At 46.1% G+C, this 18,810-nt stretch overlaps 1 pseudogene; it reads right to left on the bottom strand.

Annotated features, from left to right (window-relative positions):
- Window positions 1-17,851: 17,851 nt before the first annotated feature.
- On the bottom strand, window positions 17,852-18,419 carry LOC144752609 (mortality factor 4-like protein 1 pseudogene; annotated as a pseudogene).
- Between the last annotated feature and the right edge of the window lie 391 nt (window positions 18,420-18,810).

Here is an 18,810-nt window from a genome sequence, read left to right as displayed (position 1 = left end):
GCAGGCCTACCAATGAAGTGAGTCATGTCCACTGCACTCTTGAACAAAGGCCAGACCTCCTCTGTGTCCCTGGACAGGCCTAAACCTCATCTGCACAATGTGATTCATAATGTTAGGAAACACAGGTGATGTAATTGAAAAATGTGGAATTCTTTTCCTCATTTCACAATCACATCACCTGTGTTTCCTTTGCTTAGGTATCTCATTGTGCAGATGGAGTCTAGCATATCAAAGACTACGCAGAAGGTGAGCACTGTATGGAACAATTTTGACATTTACAGAAGATTCAGCTTCTCCATGCCCCCTACACAGTCCTAAATGTTTACAGTTTAAACTGACGGTATCTTGTTGGAGATGAAGTGAGGCCTATCTTGCAACATGGTGCATCTTTTGCATCACTGCTGCATCACAAAAGTGACGCAACAGCGGCACAAAAGAGGCGCACGGCCATCATAAATCTGCCCCTAACATTTTAAATGATTGATTCAGGATGACGATAAGGTGTGGACTATCCAGAGGTTTGTTTGAGGTGAGGCCTACTCAGGGTTTCAGATGAAATTTAGGCTTGTTGAAGAGTACAGAGGAGATAATACATGTGCAGGCCTACCAATGAAGTGAGTCATGTCCACTGCACTCTTGAACAAAGGCCAGACCTCCTCTGTGTCCCTGGACAGGCCTAAACCTCATCTGCACAATGTGATTCATAATGTTAGGAAACACAGGTGATGTAATTGAAAAATGTGGAATTCTTTTCCTCATTTCACAATCACATCACCTGTGTTTCCTTTGCTTAGGTATCTCATTGTGCAGATGGAGTCTAGCATATCAAAGACTACGCAGAAGGTGAGCACTGTATGGAACAATTTTGACATTTACAGAAGATTCAGCTTCTCCATGCCCCCTACACAGTCCTAAATGTTTACAGTTTAAACTGACGGTATCTTGTTGGAGATGAAGTGAGGCCTATCTTGCAACATGGTGCATCTTTTGCATCACTGCTGCATCACAAAAGTGACGCAACAGCGGCACAAAAGAGGCGCACGGCCATCATAAATCTGCCCCTAACATTTTAAATGATTGATTCAGGATGACGATAAGGTGTGGACTATCCAGAGGTTTGTTTGAGGTGAGGCCTACTCAGGGTTTCAGATGAAATTTAGGCTTGTTGAAGAGTACAGAGGAGATAATACATGTGCAGGCCTACCAATGAAGTGAGCCATGTCCACTGCACTCTTGAACAAAGGCCAGACCTCTTCTGTGTCCCTGGACAGGCCTAAACCTCATCTGCACAATGTGATTCATAATGTTAGGAAACACAGGTGATGTAATTGAAAAATGTGGAATTTCTTTTGCTTATTTCACAATCACATCACCTGTGTTTCCTTTGCTTAGATATCTCATTGTGCAGATGGAGTCTAGCATATCAAAGACTACGCAGAAGGCGAGCACTGTATGGAACAATTTTGACATTTACAGAAGATTCAGCTTCTCCATGCCCCCTACACAGTCCTAAATGTTTACAGTTTAAACTGACGATATCTTGTTGGAGATGAAGTGAGGCCTATCTTGCAACATGGTGCATCTTTTGCATCACTGCTGCATCACAAAAGTGACGCAACAGCGGCACAAAAGAGGCGCACGGCCATCAAAAATGTGCCCCTAACATTTTAAATGATTGATTCAAGATGACGATAAGGTGTGGCCTATCCAGAGGTTTATTTGAGGTGAGGCCTACTGAGGGTTGCAGATGAAATTTAGGCTTATTGAAGAGTACAGACAAGATAATACATGTGCAGGCCTAACAATAAAGTGAGTCATGTCCACTGCACTCTTGAACAAAGGCCAGACCTCTTCTGTGTCCCTGGACAGGCCTAAACCTCATCTGCACAATGTGATTCGTAATGTTAGGAAACACAGGTGATGTAATTGAAAAATGTGGAATTTCTTTTGCTCATTTCACAATCACATCACCTGTGTTTCCTTTGCTTAGATATCTCATTGTGCAGATGGAGTCTAGCATATCCAAGAGTACACAGAAGATGAGGACTGTATACAACAGAGCAATGTACATTATTCACCTCCCTTGACACTTACAGAAGCCTCAGTTTAATATTTCTCAGTTCAATATTTATTTAAAGAAGCAGACACCAATATGACCTTCTCATAAATGTGAAAAGTGTTTTTAAAAAAAAAAAAAACTATTTTCTGGTCATAATTTGAAAACACAACACAGGTCCTATGTAGAAGCACACCCTGTCAGTACTTAAATTTGCCAAGCACACATGGGGGCGTATTTACAAGGACCTTGCACCACGGGGAAATGTCTTAAATTAAAATGGGAAAAATAACATCAAAGGGACTCAAAGGCCTTGTAAATATGCCCCAAGCAACCTATGAAACTCTAGCAGTACATATCAAGAAACCTAATTGATTTCAAAAAACGTTTTTAAACACATCATGTTGAGCAAATATATACCTACATTCATGGGGAAGTGACTTAAAATGCCCTAAGACACATGAAAGCGTTTTTTTAAGGCCCTTGCACCATTTTAGCGTCACTTTTAACATGGCTATGTAACTCAAAGAATCAAAATCTAAATTTGCCAAGCACACATGGGGGCGTATTTACAAGGACCTTGCACCACGGGGAAATGTCTTAAATTAAAATGGCAAAAATAACATCAAAGGGACTCAAAGGCCTTGTAAATATGCCCCAAGCAACCTATGAAACTCTAGCAGTACATATCAAGAAACCTAATTGATTTCAAAAAACGTTTTTAAACACATCATGTTAAGCAATTATATACCTACATTCATGGGGAAGTCACTTTTAACATGGCTATGTAACTCAAAGAAACCAAATCTATTTGTAAAACACTTGACACAAAGCAACATTTTAAATACACAACTTTCTTCATAATTTTCTCCTTAAAGCATACTAATCTCTATTTAAATTAAATGACTCTTTTCTCACCTTAGCAAATACTTTTTGAGTTTCAAAACAGTCTCAGACACACACCAATTTGTCTTCAGCAGAACAAAGGGTATGCACTCCAGAGGCTGCAACCAACAATGGCACAGAAATGCTGTAATTTTTTATTTATTTAAGGTTTTCTAGAGCGCGTAGTCACCCGGAGGGTATCCCAGCGCTGAACCTCTTACTCACAAGGGGAGATAGTCGGGAGTGATAATGGCTCAGGGGAAGAGTAGGGATGTGAGGGACTTCCTGAACCGTAGGAGGTTTGGTTCTGTTCTGAGGCTCAGGGGGAGTGCGTTCCATTTTTTACCCGTATTGACCGAAAAACGACGGCCACCTATCCGGGCCTTCTTCACCTTGGGGATCGTGATGAAGTTTCCATGTTCGGAACGAAGCGCTCTCATGGGTCTGTAGGGTGTAATCCAATTATTAAGGATTGGGGGGCCAGTATTGTGCAGTACCTTGTGGGCCAGACAGAGGGTCTTGAAAGTTACCCTTTCCCTAATAGGGAGCCAATGCAGCATCCTCAGTGCAGGCTTGGCCGATGTTCTGGCCGGGGTGTCCGTTAGGAGTCGGGCTGCGGCATTTTGGGTTTTTTGCAGGGTTTGGAGAGTGGATTCTGGAGATCCCAGGTAAATGGCGTTGCTGTAGTCCAGCCTAGATAAAATTAGGCCTTGGATCAGCAGGAGACGCGACTGGAAAGGCAGTAGAGGAATTACCTTCCTGCACGATCTCAGTAGTCCGTAGCAAATGCCGGCCGTCTTTCTTGCCTGTGTCCTGAAGGTGAGATCAGTCTCCAGCCACACTCCGAGACTCTTGACCTCCGTCTTGGGGGTGGGGGGTTCACCCATGCAGGCGGGCCAGATGTTAGGGGGGAGGATCGTGGCGTTATGCCCTGGGAGCAGGATTTCTGTTTTGGAGCCGTTTAATTTCAGGGCAGAGTCACTCATCCATTGATGTACGTTGGAGAGGCAGTCGTGGAGATTGGAGGGCTCTAGCTTGGGGTGGGAGAGCGTTACCACCAGCTGTGTATCGTCGGCGTAGCTAACTATAGAGACTCCAAAGGGTGATACCAATTCCTCCAGTGGGGCCATATACACGTTGAACAACGTGGGGCTTAGGGATGAGCCCTGTGGCACACCACACTGGAGGGGGATGGAGGGGGAGCGGCTTTCACCTTCCCATACTTGGAAGGAGCGTCGGGAGAGAAAGGACGAGAGCCATTTTAGCGCCCTGTCTTTTACCCCGATGTTATCGAGACGTTGGATTAAGACCTGGTGACTGACCGTGTCAAAGGCCGCACTCAGGTCTAGGAGGACCACTGCCACTGATCCTCCTGTATCGATAATTTCCCTGGTCTTTTCTACTGCTGCGAGGAGGGCAGTGTCCGTACCCTGACCTGGTCTAAAGCCTGTCTGTGAGTCATTGAGGAGTTGGTTTGACTCCAGGAAGTGTGACAGTTTTTTATTCGCTAGTTTTTCCGCGACCTTGCCTATCCAGGGGAGGAGTGAGATAGGTCTATAGTTGGATAGATCTGCAGGATCTAGCGATGGTTTTTTGAGAAGCCCTTTTACGACAGCCTCCTTCCAGTTTGAAGGGACTTCTCCTAGTGCCAACGAGATGTTAATGAGGGCCGTCAATTGGGGGACTATAGTCTGAGGGATGTTTTTGACGAACCGTATGGGAACTGGGTCACTAGGGGCTCCGCTCTTAGTTGACATGAGTGTGGCCATCACTTCCTCTTCTGTAACTGGGCCGAGCGACGCTAGATAAGGCTTATCGGGTGGGGGCGACGACTCCTTAGCTCTCTTTATGGTGTCAGGATTAGCGGCAGGAAGGGAGGTGAGGATTTTTTTGACTTTTTCGTCAAAGAAGGTGGCCAGCTTGACGCATTTTTCCTCCGCTGCTTTGGGGTCCATGGGTTTCTGTGGGGGATCAGGGACATGGAGGAGCTCTTTGAGGATGGAGAAGGTCTCCTTGGCTGAACAGGATGAATTTTTTATTTTTTCCTCGTAAAAGGCACCTTTTGCGTCGTGAAGGGCTCGTTTATACGCTTTCATGGAGGTTTGATAAGCGTTTTTCTCTGATGTCGACTTGTTTTTCCTCCAAGAGCGTTCTGACTTTTTGCACTCCTTCTTAAGGGCGTTGAGGGCGGGTGTGTACCAGGGAGCGGGGTTAATTCTTTTAATGTGTTTTAAAGTACTGGTAAGAGGAATGAGACTGTCTAGGGGATGGGCTAGCCAATCATTGAATTCTCTGTCAGCGGTAATTGGGTCCGTGGACAGAGGGCTAGCGGTTTCACGTAATTTAGCTTCCCATTCCTCTGGTACTAGCTTGTACCACCGTCTAGTACGTATCCTTGTTTTCTGTTTGAGTGCAGTGGTGGTTTTGAGTGACCAGTGCATAGGGATCAGCATATGGTCTGTCCAAGGTAGAGGGGTGGGATCCTGGATATTCAGGTTCTTAATGTTGGTGAAAATTGGATCCAGGAGTTGTCCTTTCTCATGGGTGGCTTTAGTATTTCGAAGATGAAGATCGGCTGTAGTGAGATCAGCAAGTAAATTGGCTGCGGCATTGTCCGCAGGGTCAAGAAAGTGCAGGTTGAGGTCCCCTAGGAGGAGGAAGTTAGAGACTGAAATAGTCTTTAGTGAGATGTGATCCATCAGGGTACTGGTGAATTCTCCCAGTGAGCCTGGCGGACGGTACACTAAAAGTCCCGAGAGAGAGATTGATGGAGAGATCTGAATAGTGAAATTACAGTTTTCACAGTCTTTGACGGTTCCACATTCCGTTCTACACTTAAGATGGTTTTTGTAGAGTATGGCTAGGCCACCACCTCTCCCGATCGGTCTATTCAGGCTGCAAATTTGGTAGCCGGGGGGTGTTGCATTGACCATGTCAAAGTCACCGTGCGGGGTCAGCCATGTTTCAGTCAGAAACAGTACGTCTAGCATCAAGTCCTGGACGAGGATGTTGGTTTCGTGGGCGTGTTTTACTAAGGATCTGCAATTCAGAAGGCCAAGCCGAAGTCCTTGGTGCCGTTCCGTTTCCTCGGGTTTGTTACAGAGGCTACATCCTAAAAAGGGAGTGTCTTCCTTGAGGATGTATTTGCACTGGGGATGTTTTATCGGGTTCCAGGCAAGCAGTGTATCTCGGGTGTAAGAGATACGTTTCTGTGAGTTGGACATAGTGTCTAGGCCTGAGGCCGTCTGGGCCCAGACGGGCTTGCCTTTGGCGCGCCTTCGGCGCGCTGACGGCGCGCCCGCTGCGCCCGTCCGCTGCGCGTCCGGTATAAGCACATGTTTATCAAGGGGATCGAGGGTAGGGGGCGTGGCCTCGAGTGGGCATGGCCTCGCGTCTCGCGGTCGATGGCGGCGAGAGTGATCAGGGAAAGTGAAATGCAGCGACAGCGCTCAATCAGCTGTGCAGCGCGTGGTTTCCCAGTGGTTTCCTGAATGCCAAGAGCGGCGTGCTTTTAAAATAACAGGTATTAGTGACACAGTTTTAAAAGTATAAGCAAACAAACTCCCGGCTAGTTCGCCTCAGGAGGAAACAGGTTCTGCCTCTAAACGCTTGTGTTCAGCGCTTTTAAGTGCAGGGTAGGGGGCGTGGCCTCGAGTGGGCGTGGCCTCGCGTCTCGCGGTCGATGGCGGCGAGAGTGATCAGGGAAAGTGAAATGCAGCGACAGCGCTCAATCAGCTGTGCAGCGCGTGGTTTCCCAGTGGTTTCCTGAATGCCAAGAGCGGCGTGCTTTTAAAATAACAGGTATTAGTGACACAGTTTTAAAAGTATAAGCAAACAAACTCCCGGCTAGTTCGCCTCAGGAGGAAACAGGTTCTGCCTCTAAACGCTTGTGTTCAGCGCTTTTAAGTGCAGGGTAGGGGGCGTGGCCTCGAGTGGGCGTGGCCTCGCGTCTCGCGGTCGATGGCGGCGAGAGTGATCAGGGAAAGTGAAATGCAGCGACAGCGCTCAATCAGCTGTGCAGCGCGTGGTTTCCCAGTGGTTTCCTGAATGCCAAGAGCGGCGTGCTTTTAAAATAACAGGTATTAGTGACACAGTTTTAAAAGTAGAGATTGAACAGACCCCACACACACAGAACTCTCACCACCATGGGGCTGATAACAGCAAAAAGGAATGTGGACAAGAAATAAGGATCCGATATGCCTCAAAATTTGAACCTGGGTAAACAGACATGGGTGGGTGCATGTTGGTGGAACAGCAGGTCTATGAGTGGAGGGGCCGCCCCTATAAGTGGGAAAACATATGGGAGCAATGAAGAATGCACTGCGGACAATAGTGGTCTGGCCCTTGTATGAGGCAAAAAAGGAAACCACTGGCAGGATAGTGGAGAATGGAAACGACAATTTGGAGCTGCCAGAGCAAAAAGGTTTGGTGTGCTAATCTTGCTGGGTGCTTGAGGTACTCCTTGCCTGAAGAAGCTTGAGGACAGGCACAAGCAAGGCCTATCCATGTGCAGGGGATGAGGAGAGGCCTATCAATGTGCAGGGGATGAGGAGAGGCCTATCCATGTGCAGGGGGTGAGGAGAGGGCTATCAATGTGCAGGGGATGAGGAGAGGCCTAACCATGTGCAGGGGATGAGGAGAGGGCTATCCATGTGCAGGGGATGAGGAGAGGGCTATCCATGTGCAGGGGATGAGGAGAGGCCTATCCATGTGCAGGGGATGAGGAGAGGCCTATCCATGTGCAGGGGGTGAGGAGAGGGCTATCCATGTGCAGGGGATGAGGAGAGGCCTATCCATGTGCAGGGGATGAGGAGAGGCCCATCAATGTGCAGGGGATGAGGAGAGGCCTATCCATGTGCAGGGGACGAGGAGAGGGCCCTTCCACAGATTTAGGGAGCGCAATTTGATGGACTGATAGAGCGGGCGTAGAGCTGGGGTGTTTAGATGGAGATGTTTTGCACTGTTTTTGTAGTTTTCTTGTGTCTTATAAAAAGGATGCCTTGCAGTACCCTGGCAGATTGGAATGCATTTAGTTACAGGAGGTCCCTGTCACTCTTCTGTCTGTTGCTTTGGCTCTTACTCCCCATTATGGGGTCTTGTTGATTGTGTTCATGATTAAAGTTAATGCTTTTTCGATCTCAACTAGTAGATCTTGATGGAGGTGGGTGGGGCTTGGGGTGATCCAATCTCACGCTCCTCTGAAGATGTTGGATCACAGCTTTCAACACGATCAGTGTATGAATGTGATTGTTTCTTTAAATATATGACAAATGTTTTTTTCAATTTATCATTGTGTGGCTAGTGTCCTTGACTTTCTGTCTGTTGCGTGTTGCCATTGTATTTGCAGATTTGTTTGCCTAACGCAATAGATTCTTTGTTGAGGTGGGCGGTGAACCTACCACTACAAGCTTCATTCATTATCACTACATTCATCACACATATCTCTCATGTCACCCAATCAAAACTCTTCCCTCACTTTTTTCAAATCAACACCCTTCCCCCCTCTGCCCTTTCTGCCTTTTTTGCATAGCAACCACCTCCTGAAAGACCTCTCATGTTTGCAACTTCACACAACAATGTTTCAATTGAACTCTGAACTCTCAGTACACCTGCGTATCCAGTGCAATCTTTCATAAAATGATTTTTTCTTGACCATTCAAATTACATCTTTCAAAGAACTCATCCATGCACCCTAACTTTCTGTTTCCAGCAATCAAAATCCACCAATCACTGCTACTGATTCATTAGCACAGAAACTCCACAGTTTTTTTCATTACATACTCCTACTGTTTCAACTGCCATTTCATTACCACACTTCATCTGACTGCAGCAGAACCTCCTCTCACTATGTTTTCTGTCTGGATTGTTGGACATAGTTACATCCATTGGGCTCAAAGGTATGCTGATAACAGAAATTTACACAACCTCACTTTACAAAATGTGGAAATCAACTGGATTGGCCACAGAGGATTAAGATGTCACCAATTGATACCATTGGTGAAAACCTTTTTGCATTTGCCAAAACCTGACCTGTTAATTGTGCACTGTGGAGGAAATGATTTGGGCACTTTGACTGGGGTAGGTCTGGAAATGCTTTTAAAGGACACCTTTGAGCAATTGATGGCACTTTTTCCTCAAACTGCCTTGGTATATTCAAATATATGCCAAAGACAGAAATGGAGGTGGTCCAAGCAATTTTCTCCACAAATTGAGAAATCGAGGAAGCATGTAAATAAGTCTGTTTCAGCTTACTCGAGAGACCATGGAATGGGCTCCATCTACAACAATAACTTGCGTTACTACATGCAAGATATCTACAGAGAAGATGGAGTTCACTTCTCAGATGAGGGGAACAGACTTTTCATCCTGAATTTAAGACTATGTATTGGTACCTACTTATAAGTACCTAAATCTACCACAGACCCAAAAGCTCTTCTCAGAGCTACCCTTACTATGATCACTATAAACAAATTTTAAATGTAACTTTTTTTTTACTAATTTTCACAATTTACGCTTTCCGGAGCGCTACCCGGTACGCGCACCGGACGCTAACCGCGCGATTTTTTTAAAAAAAATGGGTTTTTTTGCACATATGGGCCTCCTCAGCCACCCTCAGAAAACCTAGGGGGTCAGGATACATATACCGTGCCCCCTTCTACCCATTCTGAACATTATTTGCCCTCCATCTTGTATCTCAATTCTACCGAAACACAAAATGGAGGACTCCCGTAACGCTGCCGGTTCGCGTACCGGGGCGTGCACCGGGAAGCGCTCGCTGAAAAAAGGTGGGAAAGTAATTCACAGAAAAACCACTGAAGACACTTTCACCAAATATAGATTAGCTCATACTACATACCAATCCCTACCATTATCACAAATTTGATTGGAATTCCATTTAACCATTTAGCCTGTAGACCTCTCTAAATAACCTGAGGTAAATTACTTCACAAAACACATCTGAAGTGTTGGAATTGACAACCAATTAAAATGTTACTTTCATTTTCTACTTTTTTTACCTGACATTTGATTGGTTATGTACCTGAATATATATAAAGAAAGAGAGAGAAACACAGCCATTTTGACTACTACTTCCTGAAGTACATTGCAAGAGCATTTTCACTGACAACTTAAACTTGTTTTTAAAAGGTAAGATATTATTTTGAAAACTAAAATATATTGTGCACTTTAAGTTAATATGGAAAACCTTTTCTGATAGTTATATACTATCCCTCTGTAATAGTTATAGATTTAGATAGACTTTTCTGTGATAGTTATGGATGGATTTAGGCTTGTCTTGTATAATTATGAATTTACTAAGGTTTCATCACATACACATTTTTATATTTCTACTACCAGTCTGATACTATACACTGCCCAAAGATAAATTCACTGTTAAATTAATCCCAACAGTGCCCTATCTCTACTGATATATATATTTGTTATGCAAATTTCAGGCAAAATGGAAGGAGAACAAAAAGTGTCATTTGAAATTGTCCTTGAAGAGACCAATCAAGAAAACATTGAACCAAATGACATTGAATTCATGGATGAATCACAGGACCATGAACTACTACAATGTGTACAATCTGTAGATTTCCTTATTCAAAATGAGGACATGTAGCAAGTTATGTTCACTCAAAATAAGGACATTTCAGACACTCAAATGTTGGAAGTAATGTTCACTGAAAATGAAGACATTTCGGACAGTCAAATGTTAGACGTTCTATTACATTTTGAAAAACAATCACAAAAAAAAAAAAAAAAAAAAAAAACCCCAACAAAACGAACAATCAATAAACCTACAATATTTGAAAAATCTATCATTCTTTTTTCCTCATAGTACGCTCCCCGGACCGCTTCCCGGTGCGCGTACCAGGCGCTCCCCATGCAAAAAACCCGAAACTTTTTTTTTTTTTGCCCCGCGGGCCCTTTTAAAGCCTCCACATCAAACCTAGGGGGTCAGGGAGGATCTACTATGCCCCCTTATGGTCATTTCCCCCTTTGTTTTGGCCTCCTCTTGTCTCTCGATCCTACCGAGAGACAAGATGGCGGCCGCTCCGGACTGTTTAGAATGTTGACAGACACCGGAGAGCCAATCAGCTTCGCTTCGCGAAGTTCCGTTACGCGTCAAGTACGCGAACCGGGGAGCTAACCGGAGCGCGCTTACAGATATATATATTTTTTTGAACGTTAATTTATCAAAATCCACTGGAGCACATATATTGAGACCTAGCAAAGGCACATCGGGCAAACAATATCTACAATTTTGCCAAGTTTCGTGGAAATCCATTCAGCCGTTCGAGCTAAAAGTGAGTCCAACCGCCCTATGGAAAATTGCATGGGAAAAACGCGTTTTGGGACCCCCCTTTTTTCTCGGTCCCCCCCCCCCCTTGACGAAACCCCCCCAAATTTTTCAGGGGCTGCTCAGAAACAAAATGTTCCATTTTCCTGAAAATTTCAGCCAATTCCGTCCTCAAACGCCAACGTTATTCGACATAGAATTTTCAAAAATCCCATAGGAAAAAAATCCTAACTATATATACCTACTGGCGACCGCCAGTAGGTAATATACATATATATATATATATATTGGGCATCGACATAGCAGCTCACATGAGCAACACTTTACACTACAACACCCAGGAGGCCAAAGAATAAGTCACGCCTACATGGGCGGGGTGTTTAATTTAAGTAATGATGCCGTCATGCTGTGTCTGTGCTCGTCCAAATGCCTCTGAAGAAATGCGACCCTGCATGAAACGCGTCAGGTCTATATGGACTTTATTTGTGTGATACACGGCAAGAATCCCCGTTTTACCCTGCAATAAAATTGATGGCGAAGACTTTCCTGTCTTGTGGCTCTCTCCTCAGCAGGCGACTCTTTTTGATGTTATTTGTGCGGCTCAGCCTGGGCCGCGGAGAGAGCCCTGGTGCCGTTTTCGGCATTCTGCAGCGACGCCAACCGACGCCGCTGATTCAGGGACAGGAGCCGAGTGTTGGAGGATGGAAGTAATAACGAGGACTCGAACTTTGATATCCCAACCCACTGGGGTTTTGATTTTTGACATTGGGCATCGACATAGCAGCTCACATGAGCAACACTTTACACTACAACACCCAGGAGGCCAAAGAATAAGTCACGCCTACATGGGCGGGGTGTTTAATTTAAGTAATGATGCCGTCATGCTGTGTCTGTGCTCGTCCAAATGCCTCTGAAGAAATGCGACCCTGCATGAAACGCGTCAGGTCTATATGGACTTTATTTGTGTGATACATGGCAAGAATCCCCGTTTTACCCTGCAATAAAATTGATGGCGAAGACTTTCCTGTCTTGTGGCTCTCTCCTCAGCAGGCGACTCTTTTTGATGTTATTTGTGCGGCTCAGCCTGGGCCGCGGAGAGAGCCCTGGTGCCGTTTTCGGCATTCTGCAGCGACGCCAACCGACGCCGCTGATTCAGGGACAGGAGCCGAGTGTTGGAGGATGGAAGTAATAACGAGGACTCGAACTTTGATATCCCAACCCACTGGGGTTTTGATTTTTGACATTGGGCATCGACATAGCAGCTCACATGAGCAACACTTTACACTACAACACCCAGGAGGCCAAAGAATAAGTCACGCCTACATGGGCGGGGTGTTTAATTTAAGTAATGATGCCGTCATGCTGTGTCTGTGCTCGTCCAAATGCCTCTGAAGAAATGCGACCCTGCATGAAACGCGTCAGGTCTATATGGACTTTATTTGTGTGATACACGGCAAGAATCCCCGTTTTACCCTGCAATAAAATTGATGGCGAAGACTTTCCTGTCTTGTGGCTCTCTCCTCAGCAGGCGACTCTTTTTGATGTTATTTGTGCGGCTCAGCCTGGGCCGCGGAGAGAGCCCTGGTGCCGTTTTCGGCATTCTGCAGCGACGCCAACCGACGCCGCTGATTCAGGGACAGGAGCCGAGTGTTGGAGGATGGAAGTAATAACGAGGACTCGAACTTTGATATCCCAACCCACTGGGGTTTTGATTTTTGACATTGGGCATCGACATAGCAGCTCACATGAGCAACACTTTACACTACAACACCCAGGAGGCCAAAGAATAAGTCACGCCTACATGGGCGGGGTGTTTAATTTAAGTAATGATGCCGTCATGCTGTGTCTGTGCTCGTCCAAATGCCTCTGAAGAAATGCGACCCTGCATGAAACGCGTCAGGTCTATATGGACTTTATTTGTGTGATACACGGCAAGAATCCCCGTTTTACCCTGCAATAAAATTGATGGCGAAGACTTTCCTGTCTTGTGGCTCTCTCCTCAGCAGGCGACTCTTTTTGATGTTATTTGTGCGGCTCAGCCTGGGCCGCGGAGAGAGCCCTGGTGCCGTTTTCGGCATTCTGCAGCGACGCCAACCGACGCCGCTGATTCAGGGACAGGAGCCGAGTGTTGGAGGATGGAAGTAATAACGAGGACTCGAACTTTGATATCCCAACCCACTGGGGTTTTGATTTTTGACATTGGGCATCGACATAGCAGCTCACATGAGCAACACTTTACACTACAACACCCAGGAGGCCAAAGAATAAGTCACGCCTACATGGGCGGGGTGTTTAATTTAAGTAATGATGCCGTCATGCTGTGTCTGTGCTCGTCCAAATGCCTCTGAAGAAATGCGACCCTGCATGAAACGCGTCAGGTCTATATGGACTTTATTTGTGTGATACATGGCAAGAATCCCCGTTTTACCCTGCAATAAAATTGATGGTGAAGACTTTCCTGTCTTGTGGCTCTCTCCTCAGCAGGCGACTCTTTTTGATGTTATTTGTGCGGCTCAGCCTGGGCCGCGGAGAGAGCCCTGGTGCCGTTTTCGGCATTCTGCAGCGACGCCAACCGACGCCGCTGATTCAGGGACAGGAGCCGAGTGTTGGAGGATGGAAGTAATAACGAGGACTCGAACTTTGATATCCCAACCCACTGGGGTTTTGATTTTTGACATTGGGCATCGACATAGCAGCTCACATGAGCAACACTTTACACTACAACACCCAGGAGGCCAAAGAATAAGTCACGCCTACATGGGCGGGGTGTTTAATTTAAGTAATGATGCCGTCATGCTGTGTCTGTGCTCGTCCAAATGCCTCTGAAGAAATGCGACCCTGCATGAAACGCGTCAGGTCTATATGGACTTTATTTGTGTGATACACGGCAAGAATCCCCGTTTTACCCTGCAATAAAATTGATGGCGAAGACTTTCCTGTCTTGTGGCTCTCTCCTCAGCAGGCGACTCTTTTTGATGTTATTTGTGCGGCTCAGCCTGGGCCGCGGAGAGAGCCCTGGTGCCGTTTTCGGCATTCTGCAGCGACGCCAACCGACGCCGCTGATTCAGGGACAGGAGCCGAGTGTTGGAGGATGGAAGTAATAACGAGGACTCGAACTTTGATATCCCAACCCACTGGGGTTTTGATTTTTTACATTGGACATCGACATAGCAGCTCACATGAGCAACACTTTACACTACAACACCCAGGAGGCCAAAGAATAAGTCACGCCTACATGGGCGGGGTGTTTAATTTAAGTAATGATGCCGTCATGCTGTGTCTGTGCTCGTCCAAATGCCTCTGAAGAAATGCGACCCTGCATGAAACGCGTCAGGTCTATATGGACTTTATTTGTGTGATACATGGCAAGAATCCCCGTTTTACCCTGCAATAAAATTGATGGCGAAGACTTTCCTGTCTTGTGGCTCTCTCCTCAGCAGGCGACTCTTTTTGATGTTATTTGTGCGGCTCAGCCTGGGCCGCGGAGAGAGCCCTGGTGCCGTTTTCGGCATTCTGCAGCGACGCCAACCGACGCCGCTGATTCAGGGACAGGAGCCGAGTGTTGGAGGATGGAAGTAATAACGAGGACTCGAACTTTGATATCCCAACCCACTGGGGTTTTGATTTTTGACATTGGGCATCGACATAGCAGCTCACATGAGCAACACTGTACACCACAACACCCAGGAGGCCAAAGAATAAGTCACGCCTACATGGGCGGGGTGTTTAATTTAAGTAATGATGCCGTCATGCTGTGTCTGTGCTCGTCCAAATGCCTCTGAAGAAATGCGACCCTGCATGAAACGCGTCAGGTCTATATGGACTTTATTTGTGTGATACACGGCAAGAATCCCCGGTTTACCCTGCAATAAAATTGATGGCGAAGACTTTCCTGTCTTGTGGCTCTCTCCTCAGCAGGCGACTCTTTTTGATGTTATTTGTGCGGCTCAGCCTGGGCCGCGGAGAGAGCCCTGGTGCCGTTTTCGGCATTCTGCAGCGACGCCAACCGACGCCGCTGATTCAGGGACAGGAGCCGAGTGTTGGAGGATGGAAGTAATAACGAGGACTCGAACTTTGATATCCCAACCCACTGGGGTTTTGATTTTTGACATTGGGCATCGACATAGCAGCTCACATGAGCAACACTTTACACTACAACACCCAGGAGGCCAAAGAATAAGTCACGCCTACATGGGCGGGGTGTTTAATTTAAGTAATGATGCCGTCATGCTGTGTCTGTGCTCGTCCAAATGCCTCTGAAGAAATGCGACCCTGCATGAAACGCGTCAGGTCTATATGGACTTTATTTGTGTGATACACGGCAAGAATCCCCGTTTTACCCTGCAATAAAATTGATGGCGAAGACTTTCCTGCCTTGTGGCTCTCTCCTCAGCAGGCGACTCTTTTTGATGTTATTTGTGCGGCTCAGCCTGGGCCGCGGAGAGAGCCCTGGTGCCGTTTTCGGCATTCTGCAGCGACGCCAACCGACGCCGCTGATTCAGGGACAGGAGCCGAGTGTTGGAGGATGGAAGTAATAACGAGGACTCGAACTTTGATATCCCAACCCACTGGGGTTTTGATTTTTGACATTGGGCATCGACATAGCAGCTCACATGAGCAACACTTTACACTACAACACCCAGGAGGCCAAAGAATAAGTCACGCCTACATGGGCGGGTGTTTAATTTAAGTAATGATGCCGTCATGCTGTGTCTGTGCTCGTCCAAATGCCTCTGAAGAAATGCGACCCTGCATGAAACGCGTCAGGTCTATATGGACTTTATTTGTGTGATACACGGCAAGAATCCCCGTTTTACCCTGCAATAAAATTGATGGCGAAGACTTTCCTGTCTTGTGGCTCTCTCCTCAGCAGGCGACTCTTTTTGATGTTATTTGTGCGGCTCAGCCTGGGCCGCGGAGAGAGCCCTGGTGCCGTTTTCGGCATTCTGCAGCGACGCCAACCGACGCCGCTGATTCAGGGACAGGAGCCGAGTGTTGGAGGATGGAAGTAATAACGAGGACTCGAACTTTGATATCCCAACCCACTGGGGTTTTGATTTTTGACATTGGGCATCGACATAGCAGCTCACATGAGCAACACTTTACACTACAACACCCAGGAGGCCAAAGAATAAGTCACGCCTACATGGGCGGGGTGTTTAATTTAAGTAATGATGCCGTCATGCTGTGTCTGTGCTCGTCCAAATGCCTCTGAAGAAATGCGACCCTGCATGAAACGCGTCAGGTCTATATGGACTTTATTTGTGTGATACACGGCAAGAATCCCCGTTTTACCCTGCAATAAAATTGATGGCGAAGACTTTCCTGTCTTGTGGCTCTCTCCTCAGCAGGCGACTCTTTTTGATGTTATATATATATATATATATATAATTCCAAATAAAGCAATCACTCAGAGTATTATTCCTCATCAGCAGGTGGTTTATTCAGTAACGCGTTTCGCTTTTACTTTATTTTACTTTTTTGTTTTTGTCTTTAACCGCATGAGCGCTAGCGGTTTTCCCGCTGTGCGTGGCGGTTTTTAAAAAGCCGCGTTACATGACGAGCTCAGCTCGTCATCAGCGTACGAGCGTCGTAACTCATGACGAGCTGAGCTCGTCATGAGCGCGGAAGGGGTTAAGGTTTCCTCCCTTTTGATCTTACTGACTTTTTCTTTTTCTTTTTGGAGTACCCACCTAGGCTATCCTCTTTCTCTGAATCTAGTTAGCATGTGTTTTTGTTCTATAAGAAAATCCTCCTGATTACTGCAATTTCTCTTTGCTCTCATCAGTTCCCCAAATGGGATAATCCATTTCAAAATTTCTGGGTCATTGGATGAGTGGAAGTTTTGTTAAGACACTATGCAATTTTAACCACTCCAAAATGGATGCCAAAATGACGTGTAGATGGATTTACCCACAGCAGTCCTATGTCTATGTTTTCACTCTATTGTATGACAGCCAGTACTCAAGAATACAGTGTGTGAACAAGCTTGCTGTGCAAGCTACACGCGCTACTTATTAAACCATCTGCTGATGAGGAATATAACTCTGAGTGATAGCTTTATTTGGAATTATTAAATGGAGAAAATGTCCAGCGTGCTCCGCCGGCCACAGTGATCCACTGCCTAGGGGGAGGGGAGACAAAAGGAGCAACACAGTTGGGAAAAAAAAGATTTCAGGGACGTTATAGTTGGAAATTAGCATTTTAAAAACCTTAGAAGTTCACAGAAAAAAACACAGGTTTTAGTGACTATAGTTAGTTGCAGGGGCGTAGCTAGAGCTTTTGGCGCCCGGGGCTATCCCTCAGATTGCCGCCCCTTGGGGAGGGGGGGGTGCTGGGGAAAAAGGCCGGTGAGCACTTGAAATATGTCCGAAAGACACGTAGTATTGCTGCTAATAGTTACCTCGATCATGCGAGTTACATGCACATACATGAGGGATTTTAATTTTTTCCCCTGAGAAAGTGTGACTTCTAGACTTTGAAATGTCACTCATAATTACAATGAAATTCTGAAAGCGCCACAGATAGCAATCTTAAACCTTGGCAGCTATCATGGATTAGCCACAGACTCAGCCACCCACCCCTCTGAATCTGCTGCTGCTCTCCTCTTACCTCACTCGCTCCAAGCAGGGTCTATAGCAGGCAGGGGTGGTTCCAGGAGATGCAACTTCATAGTCACTGGTGCTGAACAATACTAGCGCATTCTTTGCAAGGTACTTCAGAAAATCATGCAAATAGTTCAATAATAAAGCCAGACTCCTCATCCAGAGGTGTGTAGGCAAGCATTGCACTAATACGGACAAACAGGCTTAAAAGGTGAGGCCCTCCATAGACGTGTGACATCTGTGCATCTGGATGATCAGCCAGAATTTCTGCATACTGTGGCCTCTCAAACTTGTACAGCAGCTGTGTGCCGAGCATCACGTTAAAGTATTCCTTAATTCCAGCAACCACTTTGTTCACGGCATACTCCTTGTTATCTGTGTTGCCTCGCAATTTCTTGTAATTTACATAATCCTCCAAAATGGCATCAACACTTTTTTTAGCAGGGAGATAGAAGAGCTGCTTTTGCCTAGTTATCAAGTCCCAGTCATCAAACAGCCACGGTTTGAGCTCCTCTGGAATCTTTACTTTCACGTCAACTCTGTTTATAAATGTTTCCTCATTTGTACTCATATGTCTGTGTGCATGCGTGCACAAAGGTCTGTGTGTACATGGGTGCATATGTCTGTGTGTACATGTGTGCATATGACTGTATGTACATCTGTGCGTACTTGTGTGCACATGTCTGTGTGTAAGTGTGTGCATATGTCTAAGTGCACGTGTGTGTACAGGTCTCTGTGCATGTGTGCGCACAGGTCTCTGTGTAAGTGTGCGCATTTGTCTGTGTGCATGTGTAGGCACAGGTCTGCGTGTATGAGTGTGCACAGCTCACTGTGTATGTGTGCTCATATGTCTCTGTGCATGTATGCGCACAGGTCTGTGTGTACATGGGTACATATGTCCGTGTGTACATGTGTGCATATGACTGTATGCACATCTGTGTGTACGTTGTGCACAGGTCTGT

This window comes from Lissotriton helveticus, chromosome 5_1 (assembly GCF_964261635.1).
Source record: "Lissotriton helveticus chromosome 5_1, aLisHel1.1, whole genome shotgun sequence".
In the NCBI taxonomy this organism is placed as follows: domain Eukaryota; kingdom Metazoa; phylum Chordata; class Amphibia; order Caudata; family Salamandridae; genus Lissotriton; species Lissotriton helveticus.
Note: the sequence above shows the minus strand (reverse complement) of the source record. Positions and strands in the feature narration are given on the sequence as shown.